Source organism: Lonchura striata, chromosome 18 (genome assembly GCF_050655825.1).
Source record: "Lonchura striata isolate lonStrDom1 chromosome 18, ASM5065582v1, whole genome shotgun sequence".
Classification (NCBI taxonomy): domain Eukaryota; kingdom Metazoa; phylum Chordata; class Aves; order Passeriformes; family Estrildidae; genus Lonchura; species Lonchura striata.
This window is the reverse complement of record NC_140720.1, coordinates 6,042,190-6,061,642: the sequence shown is the minus strand read 5'-3', so window position 1 is coordinate 6,061,642 and position 19,453 is coordinate 6,042,190. Positions and strand designations below refer to the sequence as shown.

Genomic DNA, 19,453 nt, shown 5'->3' with positions numbered 1-19,453 from the left:
TTTCCATCAGGTTCCTTTCTCCTCCCTTCTCCTTTAGCCTATTAAGTCTCCAGGGGATGAAAACAGCCTGTCACTGGCAAGACTTGTCCATAGAAGGTCACACTTAAACCCTTGTGACCATAATTATTTTGTCTCCTTGCTCTCCAACACTGCCATGTGAATGAGGTCATGGTATTAAGTGATTCTAGCTGCTTAGTATCTTCACTTTATGTCCTAAAGGACTTCTGGCATTTGAGCACTGTGTTTGGGGACTATTAGATAGGAATATTTTCTTGAGTATTTACTGACATTGTTGAATTTATATCCTTATGTGTTTCCCGACTTTAAGTTATTATTTCCTCCCAATAATACAAATGATCCAAATGTCAAGATTCTGATTCTGTGTATTCTACAATGAGAGTGGGGGGCAGAAATCCCTACTCATTGATTTCAATTCAGAAAGGTAATACCTTCTTATAAAAGCTGTGTTATCTCAGCCAGATTCCAATGCAGAAACATTAATCTAGGCACTTAAACTTTTCTTCTGCCACTGTGCTTAATATTTCTTTCTTTTTTCTCTAAAGTGTCAGGAAGTGGTGCCGAGTTGGCAGCAGTATATACCATCCCAGAGGAGGCTGTAAAGTAAGTGTTAGAAATGTTTAGTCCTGTCTATAAAAATTACTTTTACCGAACTCTCAAAATGTAGTAACAGAACTGCCTCTTCTAGCAGTTTTTGTGGTTATTAATAGATGTTAGTGCATTAATTATGTTCCAATGGAGATTTAAATACTAATCCAAACTGTCCATCCAAATTGAATGCTTTCTTAACCTTAGCACTATCTGATAAAATTTCTGTGAACTCCTGTATGTAGAATAAAAATTACTGCTGTTTGAATAAGTTGGCTTGTGGGAATGATTACTGATTCATGTAACTGAATACTGAGGAGGAGACCTCTTTTTGATGGAGAGCTTGCCTTGAAGATTCACGTTACAATTCATCTGTTCACTTGTTTCACCACAGAAGTTATTGTAATTAAGGTATCTCATACACTAGAATAAATTTAAAAGACTGTATTAAAAAGATGGCACTTCATCAGAATATCAGAATTATTTCTTCTTATTCCTTCAAAACAGAAATTTTATTATTTAAACAGTTACTCTGTTTTTAATTCGCATGCAACATAATTGTCAATGTGATAGTGCTAATATTAACAGTCATTTAACTTATTGAAGTGAACATAGTATCTGTCAGAAGTATTGTATCTTTTCCTGCTCTCCTGGTGAAGAGGAATTGAGAATCTTTCCTTTGATTAAGACATAATTTAATTTTAAAGGAATGTCAGCTTTCTGAATATCATTCTATTCAGGAGAATTATTGCTTTAAAATCCTTTTCCAGTGTTGTTGTTCTCTCCCAAGTTTATTGTCAGTATTTTACAGTTTTTCTGAGGGTTCAAAATGCCACTGGAGGACAGATGACACATTTCAGTCTACCCTTACCATCTAATGTGTTACTTTCTGGTCTCAGGTTGCTTTTCCTTGAGCAGTTGGACACTATCAGTTGTCGGTTTCCCCTCTATTGTTTCTTTGCTGCAGAAGCTCAGCAAGTGGGAGATGACAGAGCGACCGTGCTGCCTCTGCTTGGGGAGCAGGAGAACTCTGATAGGGATATAAATTATTGGAAGAGTGTCCATCTCGGGAATTGCAGACAGACAGAGCGGCTCTGAGGAAATGCAAACTATCAAAGATGGTTTGTTTCAGCTGAGGCTTGAATAACAGCAGAAGTGGAAAGGGGCAAAGCACACTGGCGTCACTGTATGTAAGTATGCTCAAATAAATTCTTAGACAGTTCACTTACCTGATGAGCAGTATGCCACATGCATTTCTAGACACTACTTTTCATCTTTGAAGAATAAAAATTGCATTTCATTTAATGTGATGCATGAGCAGATTATTTCTATGCTGATCTCTAAATATGTAGAATATTTTATATGAAGAATGGAATTTGAATTAATTGTTGGGGACAAAACACTTTTGTTATGCCTTCCAAGTAAATGCTACTGTTCTAAACTGGGTATATACTCATACTATGATGTGTGGTTAATACCTTTTAATGGGACATTCATATAACCATTAATCATCATATTTAATACTGGGTGTCCATAATTTCTATTTATGGAACTATTTATATTTCTACAGTTTTCATCAAGAGTCAATTTATGGGAGGGTGTTAATAGCAATCATTTACCTGCATTTACACATGAGCAAACCCAGTATTAAAAACTGGCAACCTGGAATGAGTATGCATAGAGTTTATGATAGTCCAAGACAAACTGGGGTTTATTTTTAAGGAAAAGTTCTTATTTCCTTTGATTCTCTGCAAAAACGTAGAGGTTGGGTGTGTGAGTGTGTGTGGGTGGGTGTAGGTGTGTTTGCAATAACAAAAGAAAAAGTAAACTGGGGAATTATCAAGAACTTTAGGAGACCACTTTTGAAAAGAACCAATCAACTCCAACCAGTGAAGATTAAGTTAATTAAGATTACATTGCACTGTACTGCACACTCAAACTGCTATGACACATGGAATAAAAGAGGATCCTTTTGAATTTCTGAAACCTGGTTTCTGAATTTCTGGTTATTAACCTGCAATTATTTCTCAGTATGTTTTCCAAGCACTGTTTATTAACAGCAGATTCAAAGCTCATGTGCCTTCTATAGCAAAAGCACTTCAGGTTTTTACAACATTTATGTGGTACTGCAAGAGGCTAGACTTTTTTCATGTTTCACAAACTGATTAAGATGCCTTTTGGAAGTGAAAGAAAGGGATAGAAGTTTGCATGGATCTGTCTTCTCTGAAAGACTTTGATTTGACTGTCTCTTGTCAGAGGCTGTAGATGAAGAGTGATTCATGTAACTAAACAGTTTCCACAGCACTTACCTAAGACTTTGTCCTGACCTCAGTATAAGCAATGACAGAAGGGTAGCAAGTAATTCACTGAGGAATTCATACCCATTTCCTTTGTTTTCAATGTGATGGCATGTCCAATTACTCTGCTAATCTCAGCAGGTCCTCTCCTGCACTTCTTGCCTTTATTGTTCCTGCAGCTCTCCTAGTATAGACTTAGTGGATGATGCTATTAGATGTTGTAAACATTGGTTCTTACAAGTACTTTCTGCATTTATAGAATAAATTGAGGACTTCTTGTTCAGCCAAGCTGAATGATGACAGAGAATTTTCCCTATTATTAGGACTGATTAGAAATCTTTTCCCCTAAAATCAAATCAGTTTTGTTATTTTTACTGTGAAATCCAAAAACTACAGCTGTTTTTATGTTTTAGGAGAAACTTGATCTCCTCCTAAAATAAGACGGATTTTTGTTTTAGTGACAACAAATTTCCCCACAGATTTATGACTGAAAACATTCCTATATAAAATAATATTAAACTTCACCTGTTAGCTATATTTAGAATATTTTGCAGAGTTTAGTCCATACAAAACTCTTGTTGAACTCTAGATTGTTTTTTCAGTGTGTACCTATAGAACAAGTCAATGCATTCAGCGAAACTGCAGAATACATATAAAAAGCTTTTTACAACAACTGTGTTAATTTTGTGTTGCTCATAAACTCAAAAATACTTGATGTAGAAAACTAACAACTCTCTAAGGTGAAGGAATTGGGGATTGCTAATCTTTTGATTGCAAATTCTTCTGTTATTTATCATTGCAATAGTGTTCTTGTGGACTCTGCATTTATCAAAAAAAAGAAATATCAGTAATGATGATCAGAGTTAAACTCACAACTGACTAGATTAACTAAGCTCTATCCAAAATTTAAACCCATTCTTACCCTGTCTCTTTGCACTTCCCAATGTTTGTCAATGCCCTTTCAGTACCTCTGTTAGGGAAGGAAAGTCTTTCTATAGGTGCCAAGTTTGGCAATGTGTTTACCTCCAGTTCCAATGCTCCATGTGCAGCTGAATGTACCCTGTAAAAACACTTCAAAGACTTTAAAGCTTTGTTTGTTACAGAACTGAAACGATCAAAACTAGAAACAATTTTTCATTTAGTTTTCCCTCATAGTTTTGGGGTTTGTTCTTTTTTTTAAGGTTTATTGTAATCTGAAGCTATCATATAACGCAGGGAAAAAACAGATCTTCCATGAAAGCAAAGATTAGATTAGATGTCTCCAGAAAAAACCTTTTTGGAATATTTTATTGGGAGATCAAGTATTTTGAAATCACAACGCTAATTAATTTTTCCATTTTAACATTAAAATCTATGCATCTGGATTATGCTGTCTCTCTAAGAAATAGGTGGGCCCGGGTTTCAATCTCTTTGAAAATATCTATTTATCATGAAACGTATTAAATTTTCAAGGCACTATTTTTGAAAACAGGATTCAGGTGTGTGAGGTCATTTGAATTGACAGGATAATGGTATTTCTAGATGTGTTTGTGTGTGATTCTGGCACAAATTACAGGCTTTCACTAAACTTGAAGAAACATTCTTATATTTCTGACTGTTTCAGCTGCCAGTGCTTGTGTGCCTCAGTATTAGCCAGCACTGGTTTGATGTGTGGCAGGTCAAGGGTGAGAAGAGGAAAAGGGCAACCAGAAAACACTGATTGTAAATTTGTTCTTTTTCATATAGTTATAGCTACATTTTAGCTTAGTTTATTTTTAGGTGAACAACATTTTATCAACTGGAAGCCATTGGTGAATAAGTGTGGAACTTCCCAAACGTTTATCAAAAAAAAAAGGCAAAAATGTTGGTCTACTATGTTCCCCACCCACTTATGCAGAATTTCTGCTTTGCAACCCAAATGTACTGCTTAAATGGCCCAGCTGACTATATGATTTATTGCAAACACTGTTGGACTTCTTTAAGTGGATTGGAAAAATGCAGGGAATATTGGAAAAAATACAGGCAAGGTAGCTGTTCTGATGTTTAATAGACACAAGAAAGTTTTGTATCACAGCTTTTGTTCCTTTTATGGTATCTCTTATAGCCAGTCTCCAGCATTTGGATGCATTCATGAGTCCAGTAGTAGATCCTCTGTTTTCAGCTTTGAAAAAACAAAGTAGAAACTCATCAGAAGGTCAGATGAAAACATTCTGCAGCCTACAGCAGATTCTGATCTACATGGCCTTTAAGCTGCCTGAAGAACAATTGGGAAGTGTGGGAATTGCTCTAGAGAAGTCATGAATTGTTTTGGGATTTACTCAACATATTCTAATTTTGGATGAAAGATGTGATTATGGAAGCACATAATATGCATTCTCTCCTACACTCACAAAGAGTTTGTTTTCAAATCATTCTTTGTTATACATGCTCAGATTCTGTGGCATTGTATCAGCCCATGCACATCCTTCAGTCAGGTTCCAGAAGGGATTTCTAAATTTGCAGGGTTTTTTTTTTTTCCTTCTAAATGAATAAAAAACCTGAATTGCTACCTGTCCTACAAGTAGCACTGTTCCTGTGACAACTGCTGTGCAGTGAAGCTGGATGTGTTTCAGGTGCAATGCCTTACACCCCTCCTTAGAGCACAGAAAAGGGATGAAGACTGCAGTTTATTTATCAGGTGGAACTTGTTTCTCATGTTCTATGGAAGAATGAGCAGGGAAAACCTCATGGCAGCAGTAGGTGGGGATGTTTGACCAACCTCCCACCCAAGCAAAATAACTGAATTAAAACCTTGGCTATGTTGAATCCCCACTCCATAGAAAGGGACTTGGTGGCACAATGAGATGAATCTAAATCAAACATGGCAAAGATGAGAACATATCCTAAAAATTTCTGAGCCATGGTCAAGCCCAGAGGCATCTTTTCCTTAACCTAAGAGAGCAGTTAAAAAGTTTATTGCATTTGACAATTTTTTTAAGCACTTTTGCAACTATGATCAAAACTATGTATCAGTTGGCATTGCTTCTTTGTGTCCTTCATTAGGGGCAAAGAAGTAAAATAAAAGCACAGAATTAAGCTCAGCCATACAAAGCACTGATTCATGTCATTTATATGTAAACGATTATGCCTTAAGAAGTTCAAATTTATATTTTCTGAAAGCACAAGTGATTATTCTGCTTTTATCCTTATCCTCATGATTTTCAGTGGCTATAAAATGTGGTTATTAAATCTACAGTGTGTTGTCCATATATAGATATCAAGACAGCTACAGACTTAATGACAGCCTTTTGGTCCAATGAACATGTCAGTAAAGGAAACCAAGCATTTCTCTTAATAAAATGGTTTTCATCATCCTTGAGGACTCATTAAGTGATCTCTTTAGAAGTTATATTCACTGAGCAAATTAACATGATCAGAATGTGCATTCCTTCCTTATGATTAACTCCATAGCACTGAGAGGAAAACTCTAAGTAAAAGTCTTACAGTGATACTAAATACATAGATCCTTATATTCTGTATTGGAATGCATGACACACTGGCATGATTACAGTTTGAATAACTGTTTAAAGTATTTTGAAAGCAGCAAGGACATAATTCAACTTAAGCTCTTACTTTCCCTCAACAGAAATACACAGGGCATTAAACAGCTTGGGCAAACAGTCTGGAAAGTTACATTGCGGTTCGTCTTGTTACACTTGGTGCTTTATATGTAATGGTGGTTTTTACTCTGAGTTCCACTCAGTAAACCTGGGACTTCAGTTTTTTTATGGAGACATAGAAGTTTGCAATGCCTAATCTTCTTTATTGTGATAATCTACTCACCACGAAACAAAGATAAAACATATGTAAGGGATAAGGATTGTTTTCATCACTCTTAAAAGTTCGGTATCTCAGAGATTTAGAATATTAAAATATTAACCACAGGAAAAAAACGTTACTGATGGCTTTAAAAAAATTTTAAAAACTGAAATATGAGTGACATGATTTATTCCTGAGGTGCTTGCATTGAAGTTTATTGGCACAGTGATGTTTTTATAGCATCCACATGAACACTGCTCTATAGTATTGTCATGTAGGGCTCAAAATCAGTAGTGACACTCAAGTATGCTGTTTCCTATGAACTAGTGTAATCTTGGTTTAGTTCACTGAACTATACTTGAATTATTGGAAGACAATAGCCTTTGGTGATATAATTTGATTGTAATAGGATGGAAAACTAAATGTTGTATTCTAGTCTGTGACTGGAACAGATGAATGGGATGGAGATATTTAATACTGCCCACACAATTTGGGCAATGAGCTTTTCACAGAATTGCACACATTAAATATTCTATTTTCCTCTGTGTCTGATGTGGTGCACTGACAGCCTGCCCTTCTTACTTTGCTTGAGCAGGCATCTTGTTCCAGCTATGATGAGACACATCAGTGTAGCTCCCACTAATACTCCCTGATTCCTATCTTATTGCTGGTTTATGTCAGTCTATCAGTCTGCCTCCATTTGGAGATCTCTCCATGTTTGGCTGTTGAGCCACTTCTATTTGAAGCCATACTATTATATTTCTTTAGATGAAACTCTTTACTGATTTTAAACCACCAGGTTTATATAAGAATGAATGAAATTTGGTAATTGAAAGAGCTTTAGAGGTATCATCCCTGGGAAATAAGTTTTGAAACAAAGATGTGCAAATTAATGCAATTAATTGTGCATTATATAAAGACTAGCTTTCTAAAACTAGAAGATGCAGTCAAGTACCAGACTAATACAGTCAAGTAACAGACTAATGATGTTCATTTGCAAACAGTACTAATTATGAACTATTTAAAAGGACCAATCTGCATTGTTTTCAGTAACAAATTATTTATATATTTGGTATTATGGCACCATAATAATAAAAATAAGATTTTAATGAAAATATAGATATCCATTCAGACTTCTGGTTATTGGGCATGTTCTGCCTGTGCTCATGAACATCTCTTTATAGGACTAATATACTTGATTAACAACCATGATTTAGGTGTTAAAGCTGACAATTAAAAAAAAAAGTCTAACCACTAGATCAGTACACCAAGGGTGAACTTGCTGTTAAATTAAATCTGGGATCAGAAAAATTGTCCGGATTGTTTTCAGCACTTAAGTCATTCCAGTTCTTACTTAGAATGCTCTGTGGATTTTATCAGGGAATGCTGCTTTATGGGACACTGTCATTACAAATTACTGTCTCTGAAGCTTTTCCTGCAGAGCAGAGAAGGGGAGAATTCAGCTATGTGTTCCATCTTTACTACTGCATTCCTTGGAATGTTCCATATGTTTACCTTTATCTGACTTCAGATTTTGTGCCTTTGTGGTTGCTGGCAAGAGCAGTTGAATTCTTTCATGCCTGTTGCTTTAATAAGAAATGTGAAGCCACATACACAGTAACATGAGAACACAACAGTATGAAGCAGAAATAATCCCTGATGAGATGCATATCTTGAGTAGGGATTAGGAATGCTTTGCACCCAATTCTTTATTTGGACTGTTACTCTGAAAAATTCCAAAAGGGGGCAATCTTGCCCTCTGCCTGGAAGTCTATAAATATAATTTAACTGAGAAAATACAGCACACTACTTTCTAAGTTCTCATTTACCTTAGAGAGATGAAGGTTAGTGCAAAGGTAAAAGCATTTAAGGGTTTGGTTTTCTTTTTGAAAAGCAAATTTTAAAAGTGATACTGGATTTTCAAATTCATTAACTGCAACAGTATGGATACATGTGGTCACTTTCAAATTGTGATGGTTAAAATTATCTAATGCCCTTACTTAGAGTAAAAAAAATCATGTTGTTGAGAGAGAGATACATTAAAAATTAATATACTTAAATTCCTCATGAACATAAGGCAAACATGCTTATGCTAGAGATTGAGGAAAGAACAGAATCTCAGACTCATCCTCCTTTACCAGATGATTGGTGCTTACAAACTTGAGACATATCTCTATACCAGCATGGAGGAATGAAAATTTTATTTTATAATTTCTTATCTTTCTGTAGCGAAATAGAAGAAATAACTTGTAGCCATGTGCTTGCCACTAATTTGTGGTAAGCCACTAATTTTTACTTCATAGAGTACTTTCTGTGAGAAGAATGCCTATTTACTTTCTGAATGCTTCCTCAGCAATGTGTTCTTGACTTGTCTTTTGTAATTTGATTGCAAAGTAGTTTAAAGAGATATTAGAAATATTCCCACAATAGTTTAACAGATATTAGAAAGCCAACACTAAGCCAATATCCTTTGGCTGAACTAAATGGATGTTCAGAAGGAAGGCTGCAGGAAGCTGGTGAGGAGCATTCTTGCTGGTGGCTGTGTGGCACAGGGTGCTGCAGCTCCACCCCTGTGGCTGTCTCCAGGCAGTGTGAGCATCCTGCCATGCTCTCAGACTGAATGTCTGCTGCATGTTCAGAGCTCTGCTATCTCACTGAGCTCCCTGCCTCAGGAATCAGGGAGTTATTTCAGGCCTGGTGTGCTGCAGGGGCAGAGCTGGCACTGGGGTGTGTTTGTTTGGGGCAGGTGAGAGCTGTGCTGGGAGAAGGAAATGGACACACACAGCTCAGAGGTACAGCTGAGCTTGGCTTTGTCTTACATTTAGAGAACACTTCTGATGTTTTAAAGATATTCAACATTTTGAGAGATTTTTGAATGCTGATCTTTATGAACTGTCCAATAACTTCTCTTTTTACCTTTGCTTCATCCCAGTGACACTGGTGCTGGGTATCCACCCATGATACAGCCAAACCTAAAATGAGTCATTACTACATGGAGTCTGGCTAAAGTTGATAGATTACCTGTAGTTAAATGAAATTGGGTTTGTGATGTTTGGAATCTTAGGCTCCAGCCCATAGGTATGAATAAAGAGGCATGGACTGTCAATTTGTGTCTGCTGCAGTGGCTCTGACCCCTGATTCACAGCCAAGAGGGAGCTGGTACAGCCACAGCTCTATAAAGCATTATGGTTAGATATATTTTCATAAGATATATTTGAAGCTAAAAAAATTATAGCACCACTTTATTGTGCTAAGCAGTATGCATAATTATTTTCCTTTTTTTTTTTCTGCCTCGCTTCACATTCATATGATGTAGACTATTTTAAATTCAGCCACATTTTTCTCCCCTCTAGAGAAGATGACCATACCAATTGCCTCATTATCTGTTTACATTCTGGAAAGAGTCATTTGGGATTTTCTCTTTCTGAGATAAACGTTTGCTTATGGATTTTTTTTTTATTGTCACATCCATGGCATTTTAAAAGTAAATATAAGTACAAGGTTTATATTATTTTAAATGTATATTGTATTTGTCTTCCCAACACTGTGGTTTTTAGTACTGTGAATAACGTAGTATGGAGCCAGCCTATTAAACAGCCTGTTTTTGTAAGGAAACTGTTAGTCCACCTACAATATTCTATTGCTTACTGTGTTCTTCCAATATGCTTAGCATTCCACAACCTAAATGATCATTTGTTGAACAAATTCATGCTTTTATTAGTCAAAATACAGAGAAAACAGAGCCCCCCTGTTTCAAGATATTTGCTAATGCACGGTTAATTATCACATATAGCTTACTATAATTCATTTTACAGGGAGACCTCCTGCAGGTAACATACTAGCAGTTTATGAAGCAAAATAACCTCACTATAGATTAGAACTGTTTCACTACTGGTCAGACAGTTGCTGCTTCTAGGCCTTCTCACTTCACATTGCTAATTTGAACAAGGCTTTATTTTTATATTTGTCAGCAGCAAGACTGTAGCATGGTTGTTAAACCTCTCCCAGGCCTAATTAGAGTAGCAATGCTAGCATTCATAATGAATCTCGTGTCCTGGGTTGGAGGAGGTAGCCATGGTGCTACAGTAGCTTCCTGGCAGACAGTTGCTGGCAGGTTTAAGGTAGCTTGTGGCTTGCAATATTAAGTGACTGTTGAAATTCATTGACTCCACTGCGGCTTATGTGTCTAGATGACAACAAGTTTACACGGTTCTTTTATAGTTACAGCAAATGGGTCCATTTAAATATTTATTAGGTGATTATGGTGATGTGAAATGGAAAAAAATTGCAAAGTACAGTATTGCATGTATAACTGTTTTAACTGTTTGTACAAAATAGGCCTGTGGTATCATTTGAAATTACAGCATCTTTTTTTCCTCATAAATATTTATAGCATATCAGTAGCTAGGAATGCTAATTTATTTGCATTTTGTTTCTTATTTAATTTGACAGCTTTTTGGGTAGCCATTAAAGGCACTCACTCTGATTTGAATGAAGGATATTTCAATCAGCAGTTGAGTGGCATTTTGATTGGAGTGGGTGAAGTTCAATTTTAGGAGTTCTTTCTGCTTTATGAGACACAGAAAGGAGTATTACCTGTGTGTGCTCGATGACGGGAGCACCCCCAGAAGGCTTGCTTCTCTGAAACTCTTACTTCTGAGCAATTTGTCATAGTTGCTGCATTAAATGTAGTCAGTCTGGTTTATTTTACTCTTTTTTTCTGGCTTAATAAAGGTGAAAGTAACACAAGGACCAGGTATAAATTTCTGCAAAAAATTGGGCAAGAGTTGTTGCAAAATATGAATATGACTTGGATGATAGAACAAGCTATTTCAGGTATATAGATAAAAGGATTAAGAGCAGACAGAAGAAGAAATCCAATTCTTTGACAGCTTTGTAGTTACTGTTTATTTTGTCACAGCAACAGAAGAAATGGAAGTGAGTCAATCTCACTCAAGGGCATGAGAGAACATGATGATATCTAGAGGTGTCAGAGCAAATATATGCATTGGAAATGCTTTCAGTGATGGCAGAGCAAAAATTTACAGTGAAGAGAAAGTACAAGCATAGTACAATAAATTTAATCTAAATGTATGTGCATGTCTACCTCTATGTGTAAACTTACACAGAGCATAATATGAGAGACTTGCTCTTTGTAAAGAGAAGAAATATGCTTCAGCAGCTTCACTCACAGTGCTATCACTAAACTTCACTCTTGTTTAGATATTTAAATTTGCTGCATGTGGGTGGCAGAACTTTCTGAATCTGTATTTTCTAAAGAACAGAAATAAACAGCAGAGATAAAACTGAAGTCAGCTCTTGTCAGAGGAGGTGGAAAATGTGCATCATTCTCAAGTAGAGGCAGGGAACACCAGCTGGAGTTCTTTGACTGTTTTGAGATATCGACTAACATGTATCCACAGGTCTGACTTTTGCTTTGCTAATTCTGTGCACATACTTTCTTTGATAGTTTCACATCAATTTCAGCAGGCTTGGAATATTTTCTATTTTCTTCTGCTGAAAAATTAATTCATTATTTGGGCTTATTTTGCCAATTTCACTTAAGGAAAGTGGTTACACAGCCTGGAAATATTGACAGCAACTTGAAATGGAGATGAAGAATTTTCATAAATTTGAAAATATGGTGGATTGCTCTTCCAAGCAGAAGAAGAAGAAATTCCGAGAATTAAAATGGAGAAAAGGTGTTGAATTAACTCTGCCACATGAAGCTACTGGAATGCCCAGAGGCTTCCTTAAGACATGCTGTACAATGTCTAGGATTGGGATACAGTCTACTTATAGAGCCCAAGCTTGCATGACACTTTGTTACTGCATTAGTGCTTATTTCATTACCAGTAAGAAAAAGCAAGATAGAAATCCTGTTGTCACATGTTTAATGCTGGGTTTAGCTCAAATTTGGTGCTCATATTTAAAATTGAGAGAGCTAGTGACCAAAGGATACTATTACAGTACCAGTAGGAACAATTATGTATTACAGCTCAGTTGAGAATTGGGTGTTCCCTTTCTTCTCTGCTATGACAACTCAAAAGATTAAGGGGTGAATTATTGCATGATTATTCATTATTATTAAATTATTTATTTTCAGAATGAAGAATTCTGTGCTTATCTCTGCATTACATTTGGGTGAAGTCTTATGATGCCCAAGATGGGAAGTTAAACATGGAGCTAAGAATGAACATTAATGATGTGAAATTAAGACAGTGGAAATGTGACCTTTTGCATCCACAAGAGCCCTGGTCCTTAGGGCTGTCGATCCAATTATTCTCACAAGGACTAAATTAATTTAAAATAGGATGAAGTGGTGGTGGAGGGGGGGAAAACATTCCTTAGCTTTTTGAATCTGGAACTTCTGTCCTATGCTTTGCTCAGATTTTCCAGTGAGATCACTTCCTGAATGGGGTGTAATATGAATAAGAGTTCTGAGAGGCAGGTTCAAAAGCTGAGCACATGGAATTGGCCCAGCTTTGTCATACCCCATCAGTGACAAAGCTGAATTTGTTCAAGTTTTCCAATAAGCTCAGAATTGTCACACGTGCAGCCTGAATTAGATGAACTAAATTATATATATTGCATACAATTTTTTGTGTCAAAGAATCTGTGAAATCAAATGTATGCATTGCATTCCATATAGAGTTGACTATTCATCTAGTCATGTAGCCTTCCCTATTTCAGTTTTCTGCCACAACTTTGTGCCATCTGTACTCAATATAACGTTAAATACTTTACTTTTCTGCAGTTTAGTACTTGAAGCTACTGTATTTTATAAATTTCTTAAAACTGTAACAGGTTTATTGTTATAATCCATATTTATGAATTTCAGTAACACTTCAAGGTGGGGATGTACTGTTTTTCCTACTGAACTAATATAGAAAGTAAGACAGAAATCTTGTTCAAGACATAGTTATTTAAATCTGTCACAGAGTACAAAGTGGTGCTCTCACGACTGAGTCCCTCGCCTGCTGACATTCCTTCTTGTGATCCATTTAGATGAGATAAAGAGGGATGGGGAGATGGCAAAAAATCACAGAGTCATGAAACAGCAGCACTCTCTGCAGATGGCAAAATAAAGCTTCTTTTTACAGTATCAGGAGAAATTATTTTAGACAATCAGTAGTACAGTAAACTACATTCTATCTCTGTGCATGATACCAGGAAATAAAAATCTATTTTTCAGTTGAATGAAATATACGAGGTCCAAGCACCAAGATCTTAGCACAAGGACAAACTGGAAACTTTCCAGTGGAACATTTTTCTCTCAGCTAATGCCGGTTCACCAAAACCTAACACGTTGCATGAAAATGTCTATTCCAATGAAATTTTTGATGGAAATGTTCTTGGTTTGCTGCCAGCTCACCCGCTTTTCCCAGCTCTCAGCTCCGCGGCATCTCAGATGGAACAGTGCCAGAAAGTCAAGTTTCTTCACGTTCCTGGCCTGTTTGGCAGACTGCCACGAGGGATGGGAGTCTGGGCTCTCGAAAGTGGACAAGAAACCTTATACATGCACATACAACCATACACATACTCTCACAGGTCATTTAAATCCATGTCAGTTCATTCAAAGTAAAGGGGTTTTCTTATATAGAGGGTCTTTTAAATATGACCCTCCTATGGAAAATGTCTCATGTCGGAATTTTAATTCTAACTTGTGACTGAAAAAAAAAAATTGAGGAATATGAAAAATTCTCCTTATAAGGTGAATACTGGTTCCTGTGCAACTGCGTGTTGCACTATTGTCACTGAGGCTATCAACAGCTCCATCTGCCTTCTCTCTTTCACTGCATAACAAGAGGTATATTTGTAACAGGTACAGTGCTTACACACTTAACCTTAACAAAACAAGATAATGTTTTTAGAGCTTTGTAAATATTTGTTTTAAAAATTCCTCCTAAGCCATTTTATATAAGGCAGGCAATCTTTTCTTGCTCACTAAGTGGACTGAGGGAATAGGGTTTCAATGTTTTTACCTGAATGATAAACAGAAAATAGGCACATATACAAATTCTGACTGAGAGGGCCCTGAAGCAGGAGCACTGTAATGTACTTTTCCATAGCCTCACTTCATTGCACTGCAAGCTGCTCAGTTGCTTATTATATGTAAGTAAATAAATAAGCTTCAATCACACTGTGTAGGTAATTTCTGACTGAGATGTGTTCACATTTGGGACAAAAAGCAGTTGATTCAAGTAGCCACTAAGGAATTCCTTTTCTGACTATTCTTAATACTTTGCATTAGCATAACAAAGTCAGGCTCCTTAAGACATCAGTACTTACTGCCATTTACTTTTCAGTTCAGAAGATGAGATTTATTATAATAGATACAGTTCAAGATTTCACTGAAGAAGGGTTCCTGAGCAGAGTTTCACTTCTTGTAAATTCACATGGTCATCATCAAATTTGAGCCTCACTGCCAGTCTGACAAAAATGTATTGCTTTTGTAATAATGGGAAAATAGTAAATGTCCTGTATAGGATGCTAAAACCTCTATTAAATAGAGAAATCATATCTTTGGTAAAATAAGGGGGAAAACCTTGGTATTTTGTTTTATTTTGTTTTTGTGTAGTAATGCAGGAGGCTACATTGGTGCTGTCCCTGACTCTCACAAATGTGATCTGAATTTGCTCCCCAAGTCTTTTTATCATGAAGTGACAAAATGGGAATAATCAGAAGAATGCTCTTGTATTAATGATAGTATTAGATACCCAGACACTCATGAAAGGTTTAGATAAAGTGCACTGTTAGATTCACTAAGCATTGATCTGTGGCATTGAAGAATTTTATTATGGTAGGAAAAAACTTTGACTGCTCTAAACATGCATAAACATGGTTTGTTCTTGTCATTGTAATTACACTGAAGAAGATTCCAAGGGTTGCAAGCAGCAGAAGAAAGTGGGTAAAGTATTGGCAGAAACTTCAGTTCAGTCATAAAACACATTGTCTCCCTTGCTGAGGCTGCAGACAATCCCAAGATCTTTTATTTGCATTTGCCTTGATATCAGTCTATCCATGAGGAGGAGAAAATGGGATGAGTGTGTTTGTGTGTACACATACACAGCACTATGGAGCAATTCAAATTAATCCCCTGAAAGGAAAATATTACATATAATCACAAACTTTTAAATTGGTCTCCAATTAAATGTTCCTTGATAAAAATTATGCAATGGAAACCCATTAAGAGTTGCTTTCTAATGTCCCTAAACTGAAGTCTGCGTTGCACTCTCTAATCTCCTCATCTTTTGAAAAGAAGAGCAGAAAAGCCTCCCTACAAAGCAATTCTGACTATTTTATTTGACTCACTGGGGTGAGAGGAAGACAGGAGGGTGTTGCAACTCATATGCTGCAAACACAATTCAACGCGTGCAATGAAGTGACAACTGAATTCTTCATTTCAAAGAGTCAGTGCTGGACTGGGGTATGTGAGCAAAGACATCTTATTACTCTTATCTGACTAGTGTTCTCTAAGAGCATCGCTGGTGTTATCTATACTCTAATCTGGTTGAGGGGAAAAAAGTTCAGGTCCCTGGAAAACAGAACACTGGCACTGATTTTCCTCAGCAGCTACCTTGCATTAAGTGAAGCTCAGCTCTTTACTGTAAGACTGAACTGACCCACTCCACTGTTCCAGGCACTCACAGCTGCTCTCTGGTGGAAAAAGAAAATTCTGCTTTCCATATGGAAGTCCATCATCTGAGATTTTGAACTTTTGTCTATTTTTCCAAACATAATGTAACTAATTTCTCTGATTGTTCTCTAGATATGTTAAGAACCTTAAAGAAGTCTATGCTTGAAAATTTGTATCTGGATCTATCTTTGACCATTTCTACCCCATAATACTAGAGTATTAAAACAAGCAAATTCACAGAAAAAAAATTGCACTGACAGGATTTTGGGGTGCTTTGGCTTTGGCACCAGCTGAGAGAAAACAGCTGATTGTGCTGTGCAATGCATGTTGTGCTGTATATTGTCAGAAAGAGGCTGATTTTCTTCATGCAAACAAGATGTTTGAGGCTAGACTCAGGGGATTTCTGTTCCCATGTACCAACGTTCCTGACAATTTCTATCAGCTCTTCATGTTTTAGGGCCTCAGACTCACAGTGAAATCTTGTTTATACTGAAGTACAGATCCTACTCTATGTCTTAATACCACAGAGGGTAAGATAAGAAGCAGGGGCTCCTGACTCCATGTGCTGAACTGGACTGAGCCCAATGGGCCTGTATAGAAGGTAGATTCTCAAATACTTGGGGGTTCACAAACATGGCCAGTGCTGGATATGAGGATAGAGAGGCAGCAGGGCAGAGCAGATACAGAAATCAGAATTAAGGATTTGGGCTTGGATTTTTATAGGAGCCCATGTAAGAAAAGGCATCTCTCTTCTATAGCCCATCATGAATACCTGTTAAAGGCTTATATTTTTTACTGCTGATCCCTCTACATTTGTTGTAGCAAACTGGACCTGATTTCTTAATCTCTCTCTCTCTCTAATCAGCTATCCTCATCCACAAAAGCTGATTACGATAACTAAATTAAACTGTGTGTAGCAGTGTATTGTCCCATCAGATGACACAGAGGACTTCTACAGTCTCCTTGGAGTCACCCAAATCAAGTATTAATAGATGCTTTTAATGTAAGAATTCCTAGGCGGTTCCATTTTTCTAAGGTTGCAAGACATTCTGGATGTTTTATTTTCTCTCTGAAATTGTTGTGCTGTTTTCAGTACTTAAGAGACAGACTCCAAATGAAGCAGCCATTCCTAACCTATGCAGACAAAGGGAGTGGTTCCCTTAGCAACAGGAACCATGTGGAGGTTCTCAGAGAGCTCTCTTTTCCCCCTACTCGTGTTTTCTTTTAACTCAACATTTTGCACAGCATCTTGCATGGAGACTCCGACAGCTGGGCTGGAGGCAAGCAGCTCTTCCGGCTCTGGCTAACCCGTGCTCGAGGGGCAATTGTTCTACACTCATCAGACAGAAAAAATGATAATCATGGGTAAGTGAACTGGCAGACAATCAGAGTTCACGCTGAGGAGGGGGAAAGTTTACTGGCTGGCAACCAGGAGTGTCCAGCACTTCCCAGTAGGCATGTATGCTTGAAGCAGGGGCACTAGTGTGATGCGTGCCTGTTTTTCTGGTGGGATTACATGTCTGCTTTTAACATTTCAGGGGTTAGAAACATTAGCTCAACTGGGTCCTATCCTTAGCATGCTACTGACTTCCTTTGCAGTCCTGAACATCTCATCTCACCTCTCTGTTTTCCTTCCTCATCCATTAAAAAGAGATTATATGCCATGAGGATCTTGAAAGGAGTGTAAAGTACTGAATTATAATGCTTGTCAAAATTGTGTTTGCTTTTGAAGTTGATGATAAGGTGTGCAGAACCTGAGATAAACTATTGATCTTTTATTGTGAATTTAATTGAATTAACTTTCATCTAGGTAGATATAGTTGCTTTTCTTCCTGGTATAGAAGAGATATGTGCATGTAGTGCTTTTATATGTATGTGCCTAGGAAAAAGAATTTGTGTATGCTGGTGTATTAGTAACAGAAATAGAGATGTTTATCTCCTTCAAAATAGCTACAGCATGGATAAAGTAGTAGCTATGATTCAGTGAAATCCAGCATACTATAAAATAATGAAATTTAAGCTTTGTATGTATTGAAGTTAACTGCTGTCCCTAAAGTGTTATGTATTACCAGAGCTCTAGACAAACTCAGTTGAAAAAGCCTAATGCATAAACTCCCTAAGTTTGTAGTCATTTTACCTAAAAAGAGACATCTGAATGATTCCAATGTTAAGCCAGTTTATTTTGTGGGGGACTTGCATAAGGGATGAATTTGTCTCTGTTTTTCCTAACTAGATGTAGAAAGTTCCTCTGGTCACAATTTTTCATCACATTTGAATTAAAATTCAAGCATCCAAGTTCATATTTCGACAAATTGTGCTGATCCTCTGGATGCAGGCTCCCTTGATTCCACACTCAGAGTCTCAGTGTCGCAGTGAATGCATTCACCCCTACAGGCAACTTAGTTCTTGTATTTCAGATGTGATTTGATTACTGCAGGCAAAAGCAGTCGCTGTAACTGTATGCGCAGAGCAGCTGCAGAAGTGTCACGCACCAGCTCCCCACAGTCCTGTCAGCAAGGAACTGTCCTTGCTCTTCCCATTCCTCGCCCAGCACAAAGCCCCAGATCCCTGCTCCGTGCTGGTCCAGCAGCGAGCACCGTGAGCCCTTCCCAGGCAGCCCAGGTGACAGCACTCGCAGCACTCCGTGCGCCTGGGGACTGATGGTTCCTCTCTCAGCTCCAATTTAAAGGAAGAAAAATTGCCATGTTTGCACCTTTATGAATAATATTAGGTTTTGTGTCTGAATAAAGAGGAAGGCAATAATGAGTCACTGAAATAGTTTCCTTTTTCAGTCTGGGGTTATTTCTATCCTTTTATACCCGACTTCAAACAATATTGCTGCTTGAATCAGTGATACTAGCTAAGTTACAGGATTAAAATACTGTGTGTTTAGTGAGAAGTGTTTGAGTTCCTAATAATTGAGTTCCTAACAATTTGGCTTATACATTTTGCAATATATGAAGAAAATCCTGGGTTTACAGTGTGGGGTGTTTTTTAGCAAAGATTTTAAGTCATTGCATATTGATCTTAATTACTTTCCCCATCACCATTTGGTATCCATTTCTGCAGTTTTCCCTTGTTCAAGGTTTTCATGTAGAGTTTATTTTTAATTTTCATTCAGATGAACAAAAGT

The 19,453-nt window shown here is 37.1% G+C and overlaps 1 protein-coding gene across 4 annotated transcripts in view; it reads left to right on the top strand.

The window, feature by feature from the left end:
• The first annotated feature begins 1,551 nt into the window (after positions 1 to 1,551).
• Positions 1,552 to 19,453, top strand: part of ANKFN1 (ankyrin repeat and fibronectin type III domain containing 1) — a 126,596-nt gene continuing 108,694 nt past the window's right edge. The window contains exon 1 of one of the 4 annotated variants that reach the window (XM_077787376.2): positions 1,552 to 1,796. The gene's annotated coding sequence lies outside the window, so the exon portion shown is untranslated. Of the gene's footprint in view, positions 1,797 to 15,984; positions 17,686 to 19,453 lie in introns of those variants that run through there. The other 3 variants (XM_021555428.4, XM_085556503.1, XM_021555446.4) reach the window with 3 other exon arrangements.